Source organism: Podarcis tiliguerta (genome assembly GCF_965153285.1).
Source record: "Podarcis tiliguerta genome assembly, chromosome: 5".
Taxonomy (NCBI): Eukaryota; Metazoa; Chordata; class Lepidosauria; order Squamata; family Lacertidae; genus Podarcis; species Podarcis tiliguerta.
This window is the reverse complement of record NC_139538.1, coordinates 11,741,254-11,763,169: the sequence shown is the minus strand read 5'-3', so window position 1 is coordinate 11,763,169 and position 21,916 is coordinate 11,741,254. Positions and strand designations below refer to the sequence as shown.

The following is a 21,916-nucleotide window of genomic DNA, read 5'->3' as shown; positions in this document are numbered from 1 at the left end:
AGTTATTTTGCAAGCTCCACATTCTCTTCCAAATGCGTATTTTCAGCTTGTGTTTTGAGCTTGCTCCTTTGCCTATTATGGAGCTACGGTCCCATGTTATTGATCTCGGTCTGCAGCCATTCAATGACATTTCTTGTACGGTATACAGTTGCATAAATAGAAGTTATGGCTCAATTCTGTTGCATTTCATTGGCTGCTTTTCTCTAGGGATGAGCTTCAAGCAATCACAATCTAAATGATGCTCTCTTCTCCTTTGTGCATTTTGTGAACTTTTAGCCACACCATGGTTGAAACCTCAAAACCCTTTTTCTTTAAATGAAAGCTGATACTGTACTCTATGAAATATTAATTTTATATTCCAGACTACCTTTTGTGTACCCTACCCTAAGAATTGCTAGAGAGAGAGAGAAAGAGACTCCAGTCTACAATCTCTGTCAAATGGGCAATACGAATTGACATCTTACGAACAAGAGCCCAAACGCTGGAATAAATAATAATAACTGAATAAGAATCCTGCACCAAGATTCTTGAGGGTGCGTATTATGCACCGTGTAGCTTCTGCTGTAGGCAAACGTAATAAAGTTGCTCCAGTGAGTGGGATCCCAATGTTCTAGCCCCACTGCCTACGGAATTGATTGGTTTCGCCTACCCCTCCTGAACTTTACCATTCAACACTATTATGTTCAGAGCAGCAATAACCACATATGCGTGCTCTGAATTGCTATGCGCGCCGACCTCACTCTCGCAGTCATTCTTCGGTGCACATGACTCATTGCCTTTATGCTCCAGACCTTTCCATTACAAAATATCTGTTGCTGTTTTTCACATGATTCTGCCACCTACATTAACCAGCTTCATGCTTGAATTTTTTGCACAAAGCTGCTGTTATAACGGAGCAAGTCAATCAGTCCATTTACCGCATAGAATCATAGAGTTGGAGAGTTGGAAGGGCTCCTAAGGGTCATCGAATCCAACCTGCCCCTCCCTTTCTCTAGTGTGGCTGCAAGGAGAGTTTGGAATCACTCGTTCCTGTTTTCCGTCACAGCCATTCCCTCTTGCAGGAATCCTAAAACCATCTTAACCATGGTTTAGTGAAACAACTCAGCTTCATAAACTGTTGGAAGCTGGCTCGTTTCAGTAAACCGTAGCTAAGACTAACCACAGTTTATATGGGTTCAGGGGCACTTAATTGTGTGGAATTAATTCTTATGGCCTTGGAGGAGACTGTGGGGAGAGGATTCAAGCCCAAGGCTTACTTAGGCTCCCTCCTTGTGATGCTCAACTATCATTTAGCATTATGTCCAAACCATCTTCAGTATAAAGGCCTGGAAATTAAGAACTCATAAGCGAGGGAGGAATTTCTTAATCACCTTAGCTTGGTTTCCTTAGCTGTATTTCAAAACCACAAAGGAAACATAATTTTACCAGTGGCATTGGTAAACAAGGGGCAAGGCTGCTATGAGGCTTGCAGCAACTGCTAAAGTACAGCAGACTCACAACAGCTCCTCTTCTGACCCTGGTAGCACCTAGTGGTGCAAACTCAACAGGCAATGTCGCATCGCCACTGTGCTTCGTCCAATAAAGTCACAAGCCAACGACACCACATTTTTGCACAGAATCACAGAATTGTGGAGTTGTTAGGGGCCACAAGGATCATCTGGTTCAACCCCCGGCAGTGCAGGAATCTTATACCTACCATGGGGCTCGAACCCATAGCCCTGAGAATAAGAGTCTCATGCTCTACCAAGTGAGACTGTTGGAAGGGAAAGGAAGAGGCATAGGAGATGCAAGGCTGCTGTTTTTGGGTAGAAACCATGCCTCTAAATATCACACAATGCTTTATGCACATTACTGCCAAAACCAGCCAGAAGGTTTTGCGCCTAAACAGCGGCATCTGGTCGGCAGAATACTGGACTGTCATTCTTCCATTTGATCCAGCACTGCTATCATTGGGTCATCATCTTTTCTTTCTTTCTCTTCTCAGCAGCTTGTACGTACAAAGCTTTAGTGGTCTTTAAAATACTAAAACTGCAAACCGAGAAATGTTGGGGGATTTTATGGGGATTCCCCATCTGCTCGTGGGGGAACAGCAAACCGCAAACACACCGCTGTGCCGGAATATTGCATCCATGACAGATTTTTGCAAGATGTGAGCAGGCGAAAAGGAGCCCCTCTGCATATGGATGGCTTATGTGGGCTAAAGCCTTGCAAGTCACCAAGTCACCTCCATATTTATTGGTGGCAGACCTTTATTCAGCCTAGGAACTCAAGAGAAGGGCTCAGCTGCTGGGCAAAGCAGGCGTCAACAGAGAGGACATTTGCATCCTTCCTTTCAGAGGGACAGCTTTTTTAAGTTGGGGGGGGGGGTTTAGCATGGGAATCAGGTCCGCAACCTTTGAGAGTCCTTTAGAACAGCAGCCACTGCTCCTTCTCTCATAACACTAGAACTGGGAGGGGGTGGGGGTGAGGGTCTCGTGCCATCAAGATGAACGTTTGACGATTCGGGACCAGCAAAATAAAGTGTTTATTCACATAGGGGATAGTTAAGCTCTGGAATCTGCTACAAGATATAACGACGGCCACCAACTCTGATGGCTTTAAAAGGCGCTTAGAGAAATTAGCAGGAAGCCATGGCTGAGCAAAGTCTGGTTTCCAGCATCGTGATGTATCGCCGGCTAAACATCGCAATATATACCGATACATCACAGCATCTGAAACCAGGATGGAAATATGCAGAGGCGAACGGGGTAATGTCCTGCCAACCGCTACTGCTTAGGGGGTCTAAAACTGATAAACGTACCTTTAACATATTGTTACAATTGTTATTTTATAATGCACAGCAAAGGGGCAGCAGGAATTGCAGGAGAACCTCACTTTTTTCCATCGCAATATTTTTTACACAGCATACGCACGCATTGCTATTCACGGCATAACTCAATTCTCTCTTATACTGGACATACAGTGGTCCCACGGTTTTCAAGCGTCTTGGAGTCGGACGTTTTGGTTTTTGAACGCCGAAAATCTGGAAGTAAATAGTTCCGTTTTCAAACGCGCCTCGGAAGTCGAACGGCTGAGTTTTTTTTAATTTTCTCCATCGAAACTGTAGACCGCCCTTTGCGCCTCGGTTTTCAAACGTTCCGGAAGCCGGACGGTCTTCCGGAACAGATTACGTTTGAAAACCAAGGTACCACTGTATCTGTGCTGCTGTTCTCTCTGCTGCCACCATACTGGTAGGTTGGAGGAATCCAGCATGGCCTAGTGGTTACAGTGTCCCACCTGGAACTAGGGAGCTCCTGCGTCAAACCCTCATTCAGCCATGAAGCTGTCTACTGCAGAAAAGGCCATTCACAGCCTAACCTACGTCTCAAGAGGTGTTGCACAGACAAAAACCCACAGTGCGAACACCGTGTACACTGCCCTGAGCATAATGGAGTCGTGGGATAAAAGGCGCTGAAAAATACTGCTACCATTATTACTACCGTCAGCCATTAAGCAAGCAGCCGAACGGCATGAAAAGGTTAGGAAGGCGGCCTTCTGTTGACGCAACACAAAACAGCATTCTCATAGCACTATATACAAAATACAACCATAGGCGCGTTTGCCTGTCTTGCAAAAATAAAAACACCACAAGAACGAAGAACTTTCCTGCATGCCTCCTTATTAATCCCCATTTAACAGTTAACGTCTATAATGCTCTTCCGTCTTCTCGCACCCCCCAAAACAGGCTCGGTATTGCCTAATGCCAATATCTGCGGTGAGACTGAGCAGAGGAATGGACCCCTCTGGGCTCTGCGTCAATAGCAATGGAAGCAGCAAAAATGGACCACTAAAAGCAATGATAGATTTCTGATGGGCCAATCCGGGGAAGGGAAGTGGGTACTTAAAGACAAGAGGCCAATGCTGGGCTCTTTAGGAGCCAGAGGAGGTTTTACAATGCCCCCGGCCCCCGTTTCTGGCACTGGCTCGGTAAACAGGAGCTTAAGCTGGAGTTTATGCTCCATAAGGAAGGATACGTGGAATCATAAAGGAGGAGACACCCCAATTCTACCCACAAAAAAACCCTCAACCTTGAACCAAGGGAGGGTAATAAAGAAGCAGAACAGTAAAAAACCAGGCAGCATTAAAAAAGGAATGCTGTTTGCAAACCTCCTCCTTTCAAGAAATAGGAAAAGCCACAAAAGCACAAAACCAATTCATAGATCCGTAGAGTTGGAAGGGACCATGATGTCACCTGGTCCAACCCCCTGCAATGAAGGAATCTTTTTGCCCAAGGTAAGGCTCAAACCCACGACCCTGAGATTAAGAGTCTCTTGCTCTTGCAGGTTTAAGGTGCTGGTTTTAACCTTTAAAGCCCTATACGGCCTAGGACCCTCGTACCTGCGGGACCGCCTCTCCTGGTATGCCCCACAGAGAAACCTACGCTCATCAAATAAAAACACCCTGAAGGTCCCAGGCCTCAGAGAGGTTAGGCTGGCCTCAACTAGAGCCAGGGCTTTCTCGGCTGCGGCTCCAATCTGGTGGAACGCTCTGTCACAAGAGACTAGGGCCCTGCGGGACCTGACATCTTTCCGCAGAGCCTGCAAGACAGAGCTGTTCCACCAGGCCTTTGGTCAGGTCCCAGCCTCACCCCCTCCTCTGGCAACCTGCACAGAATTTTGCTCAACGGTTGCCATTAATTTGACTTTAATTAATTTTTATAATGGAATGTTTTTAGAATGTTTGATTATTTGATTGTTTGATTATTTAATTGTTGTTAGCCGCCCTGAGCCCGGCTTCGGCTGGGGAGGGCGGGATATAAATAAAATTTATTATTATTATTATTATTATTGCTTGACCAACTGAGCTACCTGGGGATTGTGGTGATGCTCACGGTATTGGAGCCTGAAACAACCTGGTGACCTCCAGGTGTTTCGGATGGCCAATCCCACCAGCTGCCAGGGGCTGATGAGATGGGGAAGCAGTCCAAAACACGTGGCAAGGGCTGCATCGTTCACCCCGGACACTGAGGTCCAGCTCCGAGGGCCTTCTGGCAGTTCCCCCACTGCAAGAAGGGAACCAAGCAGAGGGCCTTCTCGGTAGCGTCGACCGTCCTGTGGAACGCCCTCCCGTCAGATGTCAAGGAAATAAACAACTATCTGACTTTTAGAATACATCTGAAGGCAGCCCAGTATTGGGAAATTGTTATTCACTGATGATTTACAATTTTTAATATATGCTGTAAGCCGCCTAGAGTGGCTGGGGAAACCCAGCCAGATTGGCAGGGTATAAATAATAAAGTTGTTGTTGTTGTTGTTGTTGTTGTTGTTGTTGTTAAAAACAAAGTTCCGTCCACAAACAATATAGTGCTTTCTGAGATTAAGCAGATAGACGTCCCACCCTTCGTGTCAAAAACTTCCCAGAAGGGGCCAGAGCACTAATGGAGGAAGCAGGGTCTTCAGCTCTAAGGCTCATTTCAATGCAAGTTTTTGCTTTACAGTGGTACCTCGGGTTAAGTACTTAATTCATTCCGGAGGTCCGTACTTAACCTGAAACTGTTCTTAACCTGAAGCACCGGAGCACGATTTCTGTTCTCATCCTGAAGCAAAGTTCTTAACCTGAGGTAATATTTCTGGGTTAGCGGGGTCCTTAACCTGAAGCGTATGTAACCCAAAGTACCACTGGATAGCCAACCCTCAGTACTTGTTTTTATCCCTCTCTTCCGTTTTACTTTTTAACTTCTTTTAGCGCATCCTCTAGTGCTGTGTCTTGTTGTTTTAACATTGTTTAACATTGTTTTATCTCATTATTTTAATGCTCTAACTCCCCCATATTGCGAGGCTGCAAGAAGCTGGGCTGGGCAAGGTTGAGCACCTTGCCAGGCACTGCCGAACGAAAGGTTGTGTCAAACTTTATGAGATACAAGCTATAAATTAAGGAAGAGAAACACCCTAATCGTCAGAGTTGCTGGCAAGCCCAAGTGGCAGCTACAGTGAACCCTGAAAAGAAATTTTTTTCTGCTGGATGGCAGTGACTCTGGCCCTCCAAATTCGAGGCCAACGTATTTGGAGATTATTGACTTCAGCAAACCGTCGCTAACCAACTATATTTACTATGGTACTTACTAGAAAGTCCAAGGAAGCGAAAAAGAAGGACCTTCTTCACACAGCATGTGGTTAAAACTATGGAGCTGGCTACTACAAGGTGTAGCGATGGGCAACACTGCAGAGAGCTTAAAGAGGGAGTCAAGACAAACAAGATACACCGCCAGGGCGGTGAATGTGCTACACAGGTCTGATTACGGAGTCATTCGGCAACAGAGCGCCCAGCGCAGACACAGGGTGACAGTTTGCTCATGCCGTAGGTCTGAACCGATAATTTATGAGGAGATTGTGAAATTAGGCCGAGGGCCGCCATGTGATTAAGCCGGGGGTCCACAGGTTGCCCACCGTGGCTTCAGGCGTCGCCCAAATACCACAAAGAAAGGGATAAAATTAAGCTGGTCTTGCACGCAGATTAGATGTGGCTCTCCCAAGGCTTCACCGAAAGGGCAGGAGATTGCAGAGTCCTAGCGCCAGAGGTTGAGCCTCTATTTGCCGGAAGACGGCTCGTTGCTCCTGAGCCACAGCCCTTCCGCAAACCTGTCTTTTGTAGCCACAACGGAAATAAACTTCCATTTTAAATAAATAAATAAATAAATAAGGTAGAAGCGGACATTCTCACAACCGTGACTTTTTCATCCAGCTCCGAATTCCATGCTAATGCAGGGCAAAAGGCAAAATACACACAACCCCTGTGCACTATATTTCCCCCCCACACAGCCAGGCTCTTTCTACCGAAAGACTGAAAAAGAAAAGAAAAGTGAAAAGGCCTCTCTCTCTCCTCCTGCTCCAAGCAGTAATTATGAATCAGTTATCACTACACCGAGTAACAGGCCCACAAGACTCTACAAATACTTATTTTCTGGCACAACCTGTAGGGGGAAAATTAGGAGAAAACGCAGTGAGACTTCAAACAGCCTCTTCCTGGTATTTTAAAAATTAATGAAGTGTTGGGAGTAGTTTAATATGCAATGAGTCATGTTTTTTAAGAGAGGCAATAATGCAGAACAGTATTTCAATCTTGGCTAAGTCACAGTACGCAAGCATGAAGTAATATAGGGAAGGGGTTGTATTCTGCTGGAGAAAGCAACAGGCGAGAAATCAAACAATTAAAAAAAGAGCAGAAGAATGCTACAAGGAAGGACTGGAAAGTTCTGAGTCTTGTGTCCAAACCCACACACTGCTTAGAAGGAGAATTTTTCAGCCACCCACACAATTAGCCTTGCTGCAATGGGGAACCCAAATCAGAGGTCTCTTCTGAACAGTAGCTGTGTGTTATGGAAAGCAGAACGCTAAGCAGCTGTTCAGAACTGCACATGTGGCTCAGGGTCATATGAATCCAACCTCCCCAGGGCACACATACTCACCATCCTTGCCATCCCACACTTTATGTGTGCAATGGGGTCTACACCCAACACTCCATTAGGGGAAACACAGATCACACGGACGAGGTCCATCCATGCTGGGGTCAAGACATGGCAGCTGCAGGGCAAATGTTAAGACTAATGTACAAATGGTGCGTGGGGCAGAAATGGGCATGGTGGGTCAAGGAAACCTTGGTCGGCCTCCTTGAGTACAGTTTGAATATCTGCACGGGACTTATGCTACACTTAAGTGGGGGGCAGATGACGATGATGACCTTGTCATCATTTAGGTTTTTCGACGCCTGAAACTAAGCAATGGGAGTTGAATGGGACTTGCATCCAAGAGCCTAGGTCAGGCTTCCTCATCCTCGGCCCTCCAGATGTTTTGAGACTACAATGCCCATCACCCCTGACCGTTGGTCCTGCTAGCTAGGGATCATGGGAGTTGTAGGCCAAAAACATCTGGAGGGCTGAGGTTGAGGAAGCCTGGCCTAGGTATATAGGACAGGACTTTGAATTCTGTGTAATTCCCTGAATCAGAAGTGCATTTAATAGTAATTAAATAGGGAAACGCGAGAGGCCAAAACTTGTCCCTCCAGAAGCTTTGGACTCTCATCCAAAGATTAAAAACATCAGGTCTCCCATATGCTTGGAAGTACCATCAGTTTGCCAACATTGGCCTTCTCCCACACCCCAATTCTGTAATTTTCTTTGTGTATGTGTTTTGTGCTTTTTTTGCTCATGTAAGCAAAATCCTATGAAATGTGATTTAAAAACCCAGTTCAAAACCCCATAGTGGATTCCAATATTCACACGTGGCGAATCGTTGACGATTTCTCATGCCAACTCATGTAAATACGAAGTTGGCACAAAAGCATAGATCCCAGAATCTCTAGACTCAAGACAGGGAAAGTCAACTCTGCCCATTTCAGCGCTAACAGGCAATAGAAGACCAACCTAGGAAGTCATTTATGAGTTTATCACACTGGCGAAGGTATGAAAACTGTTATACTGGGACAATGCTCATTCCATTCTTCTTCTCCCACTCTTCCCCCCCATTTCTTCACTTCCTCCAGTTTTCTTGGCCAACCAACAGCATTCTGTGGCTAAGATGTCCCTGCCGTACACACATCCTCAAGTTTTGGGGATATTATTATTATTATTATTAGGGAGGTAATCCCCAGAGTATGCCAATACCTTCCTCTCCCATTTCTCAAAGACCATGTTTCTGTTGTCACCTGAGTTCACTATGAGAAGGAGTGATGCTGCAGCTTAGCCAGGGAAGAATTTGTGTGATACCAATTGCACAGGTATCATCAAATGCAGCTGTCAAAACGGACGCAGTTACTGTCAGATGGAGAAACAGGCCTCCACGTATGCAAAAATAATAGGATGCTTTTATAGAAAAAAGAATTCCTGAGCCTAGGAGCCCGTCTGCTTGCCTCTTCTCCTGCAGGCAGAAGGTTTTGTGTAAAGGCCACATCACAACACAATAAACTTTTGCAACAGGGGGGTTTCCCTGAACTTACCATTGGCAGTGCATTGATGGGTGGAAGGTGTCCTGTTAGGAGCCTCCCGTCACAGGAAGATGGTACTGGAAGAGAAAAGGGAGAGGGAAGGTTTACTATGTAAGAACCAAAAGGGATGTTAGCACATCATAATACGACAGTGGATTGCTCAGGAAAAGGGGAAAAGCCTGGAATTTCTCACTGCTGGATTTGCAGAGAGGGCGAGCTGTTGTCACGTTTCCAAGGAGGCAAAAGTTAGTTAATATACGTTAACACATTTAGAATAGATGCACTGCAAGGTCAGAGATGGGTATAAAAAGCAGCAATGTGGCAACACTTGGCCCACACACTGCTGCCCTGGGGGATGGGGCAGGGGAAGGAAAACAAGGGGGGGGGTATTTAGCAGTGTCACAACTAAGTGACACTGCCTCCCCCAGTCTTGGAAAGCCCTGGGTCCAGGAAACTGCTTGGCTCGCACTGCTTTGCAAAGGGCACCCACCACACCGGGTCGATAAATCATAACCTGCAAACCCCAAAAGGCTCCCTCTGAATGCAAGATCTAATGCCCCTTTTAGAAACAGCAACCCTGCTGCTTGTTTATATATATATATATAATTTTTTATTCAATTTTCAAAAAATAAAAAATAATACAAATCATCTTTTTTACATCCAATCTCTTTTTTTTTTTACTTCCCTCAACTTGAGTGATACTCCTTCCCTTCTTAATTTCTTACACATTTGTAAAACCTCATCCATTGTTTGTAAATTAAATCTTGTTTCACTCATATTCTAACATTTATTTTTACAGAGCTTCATTAAAGCTTAGAAGCATTATTTGTTTTTCACTTAAGTTATGCATATACTCTGTAAACTTTTCCCAATCTTCTGTAAATCTCTGATCTCGTCGATTTCGAATCCTTCCTGTCAGTCTATCAAGTTCTGCAAAGTCCGTCATCTTCATTCTCCATTCTTCCAATGTAGGTAACTCTTCTTGCTTCCATTTCTGAGTGCTGCTTGTTGCAGTTGCTGCAAGTGCCTGGGGACCACCATTAAGAGGAACAACGTGGACGGATGCAACCTACCCAAAAACAACTTCCCGCAAGCAAGGCTGCAACCCTACCACGTGCGTGCATTTGTTGCAGCTATGTCTTCGCACCAAGAGTTTCCAAGGCGGCTTAACGTACCAATATAAAATGCAGCAAACGCAAAATGAAACAAAGCAGGAAACCCACAATGCTATCAGTATCAAAGTTAGCAATAGGGAGGGGGGGGGACCCAGACAGTTGCACAATTCCATCCCGCCAAAATCTCGAGAGAATAGGTCAGCTTTCAGCAGGCGTCCAGAAGATATTTTAGAAGCAGGAGACTGTTGGGCGAGGTGCTCGAGGACTGAGACAACATGAGAGAAGAGGTTCCTACCTAACTTCCGAAGAGTAGGGGGCTGTGGGGATATTCAGAACACGGCTTCCACTGATACACTTAATACGCCGGGAGGCACTGAATGCAAGGACTATTTAGAATCATAGAATCATAGAGTTGGAAGAGACCACAAGGGCCACTGAGTCCAACCCCCTGCCAAGCAGGAAACACCATCAGAGCACTCCTGACATATGGTTGTCAAGCCTCTGCTTAAAGACCTCCAAAGAAGGAGACTCCACCACACTCCTTGGCAGCAAATTCCACTGTCGAACGGCTCTTACTGTCAGGAAGTTCTTCCTAATGTTTAGGTGGAATCTTCTTTCTTGTAGTTTGGATCCATTGCTCCATGTCCGCTTCTCTGGAGCAGCAGAAAACAACCTTTCTCCCTCCTCTATGTGACATCCTTTTATATATTTGAACATGACTATCATATCACCCCTTAACCTCCTCTTCTCCAGGCTAAACATGCCCAGCTCCCTTAGCCGTTCCTCATAAGGCATCGTTTCCAGGCCTTTGACCATTTTGGTTGCCCTCCTCTGGACACGTTCCAGTTTGTCAGTGTCCTTCTTGAACTGTGGTGCCCAGAACTGGACACAGTACTCCAGGTGAGGTCTGACCACAGCAGAATACAGTGGCACTATTACTTCCCTTGATCTAGATGCTATACTCCTATTGATGCAGCCCAGAATTGCATTGGCTTTTTTAGCTGCCGTGTCACGAAGTGCTGGCTTAGTAAACATGTGCTTGACACAAAGAAAGCAATCCTTCTCAGATAGCCCACCACAGGTGCCACTGACCCCCCACAATGATGCCAGGGTCCAGCCGTCACCTTAAGGGATTTTCCTTGAGATACTAGTCTTGTTCCAGCATTTGCCTGGGCACAACACTCCTGCTGTATAACCAGGTATGGAGGCAGGGAACTGGTATGCAAGTCCTACCCCAATGTCTAGCAGGCATAAGGACAGCTCTTCACACCTCTTCATGATCAGCACATAATAATAATTACCGTATTTTTCGCTCTATAAGACGCACCAGACCACAAGACGCACCTAGTTTTTGGAGGAGGAAAACAAGAAAAAAAATATATTCTGAATCTCAGAAGCCAGAACAAGAGGGATCACCGCGCAGCGAAAGCAGCAATCCCTCTTGCTGTTCTGGTTTCTGTGATAGCTGCGCAGCCTGCATTCGCTCCATTAAGACGCACACACATTTCCCCTTACTTTTTAGGAGGGAAAAAGTGAGTCTTGTAGAGCAAAAAATACGGTATTCTTATTATTTATTTATTTATTTATTTATGCCCCGCCCATCTGTCTGGGCTTCCCCAGCCACTCTGGGCGGCTTCCAACAAAGATAAAAACATACATTAAAATGTATTTTAATGAGGGTGGTTTTAATTTTGAAGGCGATGGTTGGGGAAACCCAGCCAGATGTGTTGCTGTTGTTATTGCTTTTTGGGAGGAGAATTTCCAAGCGTGTTCAACTGAATAAGCTCTTTAGCACAAATATACGATTGTGCGACGGTCTAAAGTGTTGTCTGTGTATCAGGGACAGTGTGGCGAGGGCCCGTATGTGCGGGGCTTCCATGTTTTTCATTTGGGCATCAGTTAGGAGAAAAAGTACGTAGCGTGCAAGGTTAGCGATGGCAGCAGCGTCGGAAAAGGAGTAAATTAGGCATCCATGTGACATTGCTTAAAACATTGTTGTTGTTGTTGTTGTTAATAATAATTTTATACCCTGCCCATCTGGTTGGGTTTCCCCAGCCACTCTGGGCAGCTCCCAATAAAATATTAAAAACATGATAAATACATCAAACATTTAAAACTTCCCTAAACAGTTAAATTAGTTAAGCCAATCAAGGCAAATGGGCTTATTTCCCCCTCATTTTGCAAAATAAGCTATTTTCTATTTTACATGTTTTCTCTGTTTGAGTGGAAAGGGGACAACAAAGAGACTCAAACCCTGTGAATCATCCAACATTAGCCACATTCATAGTAAAGTAAAGGTAAAGGGACCCCTGACCATTAGGTCCAGCCATGACCAACTCTGGGGTTGTGGCACTCATTTATTGCCCGAGGGAGCTAGCGTACAGCTTCAGGGTCATGTAGCCAGCATGACTAAGCCGCTTCTGGCGAACCAGAGCAGCACACGGAAATGCCATTTACCTTCCTGCCAGAGTGGTACCTATTTACCTACTTGCACTGGCATGCTTTTGAACTGCTAGGTGGGCAGGAGCAGGAACCGAGCAACGGGAGCTCACCCCGTCGCGGAGATTCGAACTGCCGACCTTCTGATCGGCAAGTCCTAGGCTCTGTGGTTTAACCCACAGCGCCACCCGCGTCCCCATATTCATAGTAGACCCATTGAAAATAATGAATGTGCCCATTAATTCCAATGGGTGGGCTAAAACATAGGTAAAGGCTACACAGCACCCCAGTGACTCCCATCAGCAGATGTCACACAGCACAAAATCAGAAGTGGGTGGGGAGGTAACGAGGCAGGATTGGGGCCTAGGGAAACCAGAGAGTAGGAATGGGTGAATCACGGGCCCTCTGGATCGGTTATCATGGATGGGGCTCCTGGGAGGTGGGAGTCCAGCAACAGCTGAATGGTCACACCCCTGCCACATAAAACTTTCCGGGGGTCTCCCAATGTTCTTATGACCTTCAGGCTGCTACGCACCCTGAACGAGGCCTTGGGCCTTGGGAACCTGGCCCCAAGCAGCAATGTTAAGTTGCAATGAAGCATTTATGAAAGCCATCACGGGGATGGAGGAAGATACAGGTTGTTCATGCCCACCCATGCCCAGCAGCGACGCAGGTGTGCCGAGAGCAGACCAAAGCAAAACTCCCTGCTTCCAATCCCAAGCGACTGTTCCCCCCCCCCCCATAGAACAGGCCAAGGAGGCAAGCCAAGAGGCTCCCTCTAATTTTTCTTGCTGTGCATTCAAGGCTTTGCGACACATGAAGACTGACCTACATTCAAAACCAGCATAAATGTAACCCAGATGTTTGGAACCACGAGCATGAAGATCTCTACCCCTCCCTACAACTGGAAAGAAAAGAAAAAAGAATGCCAGGAGGGAGGGGCTAGCAGGGTGGATATATACAAACAATTCCTAGAATCAAAAGGCATCCCCAAGGACTGGGAGGGGACACTTTAGAGCAGGGACAGGGGTTGCGGAACTACAACTCCCATCATCCCTATCAGTCGTTTTGGATGTAAAAGCCCAACAATAGGTGGTTTTTTCCCCCGGCCAGGTGGCAATTAAAGACATGCCTATTCCCCCAGAATTTCTGTGCATCATGTAGACCAGTGTTTCCCAAACTTGGGTCTCCAGCTATTTTGGGACTACAATTCCCACAAAACCCTGCTGTAGACTGAAGGGCCTTACTAGGCTAGGGAGTCACTGGTGGCTTTTGCCGTTAGCTTAGCTGTTATAACGGACGGCATTTAATTATCATTCTTGCATTATGTGTCAACGCAGTACATGAATTATGTGCGCTGCCTTGTGCTCCGCGAGAGAAAGGGCAGCATATATAAATATAGCCACCGCCAGCATCAACATCTGTAGCGCCACAAGGTCCCTCGTCCTTGCTCTGCAGGCTCACGCTGTTGCGGAAGCCAACCTTCCCAGGACTTTCTCCAAGCTCAAAGCAAAATTCCTCGCACACATGGGCCTCAAGAGCATGACCCTGGTGTGAAGTGGAACATTCACACTTTTGCAAATGGAGACTGGACAGGGATGGGAAGGTGACCTCCCAGTGAACAAACTGTAGTCACCTACTGCAGGTAGCCTTCAACATCCTACATTTCTTGCCATCAACATATCCTTCTGCCCTGCAATCGTGGGTTAAGTAAGGTGGGGGGTGGCAGTAAAAAGGTGGGGGGTGGCAGTGAAAGACCCACCAAAGAAATGGCTTTCTCTTTTGCCAGGGTTAGGCTGGCCAGCAATTGCCCCAGTCCTGAACAGAGTTTGGATCTGGCACACTTTACGCTGGCTTAACTCATAAAAGGTAAAGGTAAAGGACCCCCTGACAGTTAAGTCCAGTCGCGAACTACTCTGGGGTTGCGGCGCTCATCTCGCTTTACTGGCCGAGGAGCCGACGTTTGTCTGCGGACAGTTTTTCCGGGTCATTTGGCCAGCATGACTAAGCTGCTTCTGGCGAACCAGAGCAGTGCACAGAAACGCCGTTTACCTTCCCACTGGAGTGGTACCTATTTATCTACTTGCACTTTGACGTGCTCTCAAACTGCTAGGTTGGCAGGAGCTGGGACCCAGCAATGGGAGCTCACGGGATTTGAACCGCTAACTTTCCAATCGGCAAGCCCTAGGCTCAGTGGTTTAGACCACAGCGCCACCCACGTCCCACTTGGCTTAACTTAAGACAGCGGACCTTATGCTGGCTTTGCATGCCTAAGATCGCTCCCTTGGGATGAAAACCTTACTGTGCCTTACTCAGAAGTCAGTCCATTGAATCCAGCATGGTTTGCTCCTGGGTAAATAAGAGTTAGCATTGCAACCTTAATCTGCTGTTGCTGGACTAGATTCTTTGGACCCCCACCCCATCTGTTTCCTATAGCTCAACGCTGGAGAGTCAAACTCTTTTGACTCAAACGGTTCTACACAGAAATCTGGAACTCTGATTGCTGCCGTTTGGACTGTGCTTTCTTTACATCTTAGCCCATGGGTAGGCAAACTAAGGCCCAGGGGCCAGATCGGGCCCAATCGCCTTCTCAATCCGGCCCAAGGACGGTCGGGAATCAGCGTGTTTTTACATGAGTAGAATGTGTCTTTTTATTTAAAATGCATCTCTGGGTTATTTGTGGGGCAAAGGAATTCGTTCATTTATTTATTTATTTTTCAAAATATAGTCCAGCCCACCACAAGGTCTGAGGGACAGTGGACCGGCCCCCTGCTGAAAAAGTTTGCTGACCCCCGTCTTAGCCCCTCCTCTTGTTATTGTCTTCCTCCCCCATCCAATTCGAACGTTTGACGCTGGTTTATTACAGAATACAACCATCGGTGCTGAGTCTTCCGAGAACAGCGAAAGCAATACACAAAAGGCAGGCAGGCAATAAGAAATTACGCTACACATTAGCATTACTCGCTGACTTTACCTGTTTAATCTTTACGGCTGCAAATTAATGTCTGTGATTTCCCCGAGGCAATCGGAACTTGAAAACTAAAAATGCAACTATTTGTAATCCGCTGCATATTAATGAATCACGCTTTAATTTTTTTTAAAAAAGACTACCTTAATTGTATGGGGGCACCAATTACTGCATCCAGTAGCTCACCACAAAATATTCCATAAATTTCCAACATCATGGATGAACATCTACCTTGTCCAATGGCGAGACACCTCCTTCGCCAAAAACAATAAGCTCAAGTTTTGAACCGCGACTTTATTATTTTCGTTCAATTTCTACACCACCTTTTATCCAAAGATTGCAGGGTGGTGCGCAACGTTAAAAACATAGTTTACATAGCATTATACATAATAAAAACATTTTTTAAAAAAATCATACCAACCGTCCCCTCCCACTTTTAAAAGACTCTAACATCTAACACTGTATTCCTACAACACACCTAAGAGGGTAAGAAATCTTACAAATAGATAACTTTTCTTTTAAGGGTGGAACGACGTGCTCTGTTTAAATCTGCTATGGTTGCCACCACCTTCGGGCAAGGACGACTGCAAAGTGATTGTACTTGTGTTTTATATTGCGGGGGGCCCAGAGTTCAATCCTTCGCACCTCCAGTTTCAAAAGTCTGGACAGAGGTGATGCCACAGAACGTGGAGAGCTACAGCCATCCTAAAAAGAGAATAGTGACCTAGACGAGCCCATAGTCTTGACCGGGCCTAAGGCAGCTTCTCATTACAGTGGTACCTCGGGTTAAGTACTTAATTCATTCCGGAGGTCCGTTCTTAACCTGAAACTGTTCTTAACCTGAAGCACCACTTTAGCTAATGGAGCCTCCCGCTGCCACTGCGCCACCACCGCGCTGTTTCTTTTCTCATCCTGAAGCAAAGTTCTTAACCTAAGGTACTATTTCTGGGTTAGCGGAGTCTGTAACCTGAAGCGTATGTAACCCGAGGTACCACTGTATGTGGTTCTTGCAGTTTCGCTTACTGCTTGTACATCATTTCCAAGCACTTCTTAATCAGCCACTTAAGTTTCGGAAATAGAGAACAAACCGTTTCTTTTGGTACTGTGTTTTAATATAAAAGGTTTATGTCCTGCTATTCGGCAAAAAGGGGAAGTGTCAAGAGTTGTGTGCAGATGTTGAGAAATAAACGCAGTAAAGCAACAGATTTAAGCAATAAAGGAACGCTAACAAGTCCAGCAGCAAAATCTAGCCCAAGAAGTAAAGAAGAATCAGATGCAAGCAACATCAGCAGCTGACAAATGACCTTTTTAACACAAAGAACCCCATGAGGAAAGCATGTTTCTTCCTACCCCCTGGTTTTTTTGCAATGAATTTTTTTTTGCAATGAAATTTTTTTAAACCCTTTACTCCCTAAATAGAACGGTACATCTGCTCTTATTTCCAGCATGCCAAACGCTCACCCTGCAACATGTTGACACCACAAACATCTGGGTAGGTGAGGAACGTCAAGCTGGCAACAGGCACAATTTGCTCCACAAAATAGCAAGTCTACAGTTGGCATATACACATTGTGTTGGCATCTTCGGGAGGAGCATACAGGGTCCTTGCATTCTTGTGAATTGCTGCTTGCCACCAGCATGTTTCCTTTCTGAGAAGAGCCTGCCCTGCGGTGCATGTGGGCAGAAGGATTTTGTTTTCAACAAATGCAGAAAAGACCACTCTGCCACCTTATACATTTAGCAAGTTGCAACAGCCTTGCTCCCTCAGCAGGAATTCTGACAATTTCTCTTCCCCCTGCCTTTTTTGCAGGCAATTTACATTTGCTCCTGCTACCCCTCTCCTTGATGGTGACAGCAGCCACGAAATTAAAAGATGCCTGCTTCTTGGGAGAAAAGCAATGACAAACCTAGACAGCATCTTAAAAAGTAGAGATATCACCTTGCCGACCAAGGTCCGTATAGTAAAAGCTATGTTTTTCCCAGTAGTGATGTATGGAAGTGAGAGCTGGACCATAAAGAAGGCTGATCGCCGAAGAATTGGTGCTTTTGAATTATGGTGCTGGAGGAGAGTCTTGAGAGTCCCATGGACTGCAAGAAGATCAAATCTATCCATTCTGAAGGAAATCAGCCCTGAGCGCTCACTGGAAGGACAGATCCTGAAGCTGAGGCTCCAATACTTTGGCCACCTCATGAGAAGAGAAGACTCCCTGGAAAAGACCCTGATGTTGGGAAAGATTGAGGGCACAAGGAGAAGGGGACGACAGAGGACGAGATGGTTGGATAGTGTTCTCGAAGCTACCAACATGAATCTGACCAAACTGCGGGTGGCAGTGGAAGACAGGAGTGCCTGGCGTGCTCTGGTCCATGGGGTAACGAAGAGTCGGACACGACTAAATGACTAAACAACAACAACCCCTCTCCTTTATCACTGAAAAAGACAGGGGAAAGGTTCAGCACATCACTAAGATCTACACGTGAGTGGACAGCTTTGAAATATTGCATCTCCTCCTTCCTGCTCCACACTTAATTGGAAGAGGTTGGAAGAAAGTCTTCAAGTTTTCACACTTGCAGTGTGTCAAATGTAGGCTGGAGCTGATTAGATGCCGTCTCAGATTCGTATTTTTTCCAACTTGTTATTATTAAGATTTGTAGACCACCCTTCATCCAGAGATCACAGGGCAGCTCATAACGTAAGAATAAAAAATGAGAACACAAAACACATCAAACAAAATAACCCCACAAACACATTTTAACGGCCACAGAATGGACATAACCAAAGGCCTGGTTATAGAGAAATGTTTTCGCCTGGAGCCTGATGATACATAATGAAGGCACCAGGCAACCCTCTCCGGGAAGAGCATTCCACAAACAGGGAGCCGCTGCAGAAAAGGCCCTCTTACGGAGGAGGCACACAAAGAAGGGCCTCAGATTATGATTGCAGAGAGGGTCCAGATTGGTTCACATGGGGAGATACTGCAATCCCGAGTCATTTGAGCCATCAAATAGTAACCGTACAAACTTTGAACCAAAGAATTCTAGCCTTTTGGCACTTGTCAAGAGGCTCCTTATACCATTTGAACAGCCAGACAGGCTACACCAAGATTGGCAAGTCGGCTAAAGTTAGCAAGCAACTGAATTGAAGAGGAAAAACCTTTCAAAAGCAAAACAAAAGGCACCGACAGTGTCCGGGCAGAATGATGGGGTTGGAGACGCTCCTTCAGGTATACTGGACTGATGCCGTTTAGGGCTTTAAAGGTAAGCCAACACTTTGAATTGTGCTCGGAAACATACTGGGAGCCAATGTAGGTCTTTCAAGACCAGTGTTATGTGGTCTCGGCGGCCTCTCCCAGTCACCAGTCTGGCTGCCACATTCTGGATTAGTTGTAGTTTCCGGGTCACCTTCAAAGGTAGCCCCATGTAGAGCGCATTGCAGTAGTCCAAGGGAGAGATAACTAGACCATGCACCAATCTGGCAAGACAGTCTGCTGGCAGGTAGGGTCTCAGCCTGCATACCAGGTGGAGCTGATGGGAATTGTAGTCCAAAACAAAAACAAAAACAGCTACAGACCCAAGTTTGGGAAACCCTGGTCTAAGTGATAGCAAGCTACTCCCTGTGTAACCACAGTCAGACGTGATTAAGAAATGTTAAGAGGGCTGATAAGCAATCGCAAGCAGGGAAACCAAGTTAGATTTTCAAGCACAGATAAGTGTGCTGTCAATCCAGCATGCACACACAGGACTGGGGGGGTACATGCACAGCCAGAATTTCATGAGCACAGATTTTACTAAAAAGTGCACACACAGGGACTGCAGCCCTTGGAACTGGCGAGTTTCTCATCCAAGCTCGACAAGTTCCCTTCAACCAACCTGGGCTGGTTTACTATGTATAATTGCTGACTCCTTCAGCACCCACCAACTCCTCCTGAGCATTCAGTCAGAATGGGTGTTATGGAGAGAGTCAATTTTAGTCGTAACACTTCCTTACGACATTGAATTGTGCTATTTACAGGAGCGTTCCAGCACATACCATGGCATTTTAAATATATGCATGCACACACATCTAAAAATTTGTCAAATCCCAGACATTCTGGCTGACAGCATTTTTTTGTACGCAGCTATTTAAAACCTCTATTTTGGGGAGCTGGCAAGTGCAACTGTTCTTAACTTTTCTCTCTGTAACAGCCGCAGACCAGGGATTTGCAGAGGAATGTTTTCAAGCTGGCAGGTTGCAGGGTGGGGAACAGAGACAAGATGGGTGTCACTGGGGACTGCGGAGTCCCAAAAAAATAAATAACTCAGGCACCCTAGGGCAATTTCCTCTTCCTATTTCAGCTACCCAAAGTAACCTATTATGTCAACAAACTCTGCAAACTTTGGGCTGGTGAGACTAGAGTGGGAAATTTTTCCTAAAATTTTAAAACCATGGAAGGAAAGAATTTTCCCTGTGAAGTGGGGGTGGTGTGTGTGTGTGTGTGTGTGTGTGAAAATGAGAGAGAGGAGGATAACAGTTGTGTGGGTTTGTTGGAATTCAATATATTTAATACTTATTTTCAGATGGAAACCCGGACTTCTTCACCTGTGCCAGATTTAGGGTGGTGCGGGTGGTTCCCTCATGCAGGGTGCTAAGCCAAAAGGGAGATTAGATAGATAGATGATAGGTAGATAGATGGGTAGATAGATGATAGATAGATGGTAGATGATAGATGATAGATAGATGATAGATAGATAGATAGATGATAGATATCGATAGACAGATAGACAGATATAGATGATAAGAGAGATAGATATAGAGATAGACAGATAGAGAGGGAATAGAGGTAGATAGATAATCTTATATCTAAAGAGAAAACCCATTAAAAAGCAACTGTACCAAAATTAATTATTGTGAAACTAAGTATTCAGGGAGGGCGCCAAATTTTGTCCTCGCTCACTATGCCGTATTTCCAAAGTTCACCCCTACCTTTCAGAAGAAAGGGTGGAATATAAATTGGATAGAAAATAATAATCAATTTTTTACTTACTGTGTTAACACGCAATGCACCATTTATAATACATCTTATACATTGGTACTGATTAGCTGATTGATGGCATTTATTACTGTGCGTGTTTACTCAGGAACGCCACTCACTTCAGTTAATGGTGCATTACTCCCACGGACATGCGCACAGGACTGCCAGCCATGTTCGACAGTATGAACATGGCCTAGGTCACAACCCAACGCACACCGTGCGTGTTTGAGCCAACAGGAGCCTTACAGTCCTGTGATGCACCACTAAAGACAAGACAAGCAGGCTTAGTTGGGGAGAAACCACTTCAGCGCCCTCCCAGGATTGCCCCAGCAGGAATCACAAGGCCATCTTTCCAACACGTGCCCATTTCAAGAGGACTGGGACATTCGCAGGGGAACCAAAATGCTTGTTTACAAAGCTATTGTACTACCAACCTTACTGTATGCTTGTGAAACACGGACCACTTATTAAAGCCATCTCCAACTCCTCAAAAGATTCCATCAACGCTGTCTCCAAAAATTTTTACACATCACTTGGGAAGACAGGCAAACTAATATCAGTGTACTGGAAGAAGCAAAGATCACCAGTGTTGAAGCAATAATTCTTCAACATCAACTTCGTTGGACTGCCCATGTTGTGCGGATGCCTGATGATTGTCTTCCAAAGCAACTACTCTATTCCGAACTTAAAAATGGAAAGTGTAATGCTGGTGGTCAACAAAAGAGGTTTAAAGACTGCCTCAAGGCAAATCTTTAAATATGTAGTATAAAGACCGACAACGGGGAAACACTGGCCTGCGATCGCTTCAATTGGAGAACAGCCTTTACCAAAGGTGCGATAGGCTTTGAAGACACTTGAACTCTGGACGCAAGGGAGGAATGTGCTACGAGGAAGGCACACTTGACAAATCCACACCGTGATCAGCTCCCGCCTGGAAAACCAATGTCCCCACTGTGGAAGGACGCGTGGATCTAGAATTGGCCTCCACAGTCACTTACCAACTCACTGTTAAAACCGTGTTTATGGAAGACAATCTTACTCGGCTCCCTCCCTCTCTTTCTTTTTTCTTTTCCTTCTCCTCCTGCGATGAGGCTACATTTTAATATTTTAATGTTCCATTATTTTAATGTTGTATTTTACTTTTGTTTTTAAGTTGTAATCATTCATCTTGTTTTTATTATTGCTTGTAAGCCGCTCTGAGCCCGGCCTTGGCTGGGGAGGGCGGGGTATAAATAAAAAATTATTATTATTATTATCATTATTATTATTATTATTATTATTATTATGAGTGCTCACCAAGGAAGACGACACTCTGAATTCACCTCAAAACATGCCTTTTCTCCCCAAAGAGTTCAGAAAGTGCATTATGCATTTCCTTGGCATAAAGGAACATTTTGCCACACACCGCACTCCTAAAATATGATCCG

At 45.5% G+C, this 21,916-nt stretch overlaps 1 protein-coding gene across 4 annotated transcripts in view; it reads right to left on the bottom strand.

The window, feature by feature from the left end:
- TBL1XR1 (TBL1X/Y related 1) overlaps positions 1-21,916 on the bottom strand; it is a 176,168-nt gene that overhangs the window by 84,156 nt on the left and 70,096 nt on the right. For 3 of the 4 annotated variants that reach the window (XM_083442256.1, XM_083442259.1, XM_083442257.1), the window contains exon 2: positions 8,971-9,035. The gene's annotated coding sequence lies outside the window, so the exon portion shown is untranslated. Of the gene's footprint in view, positions 1-8,970; positions 9,036-15,623; positions 15,730-21,916 lie in introns of those variants that run through there. The other variant, XM_083442258.1, reaches the window with a different exon arrangement.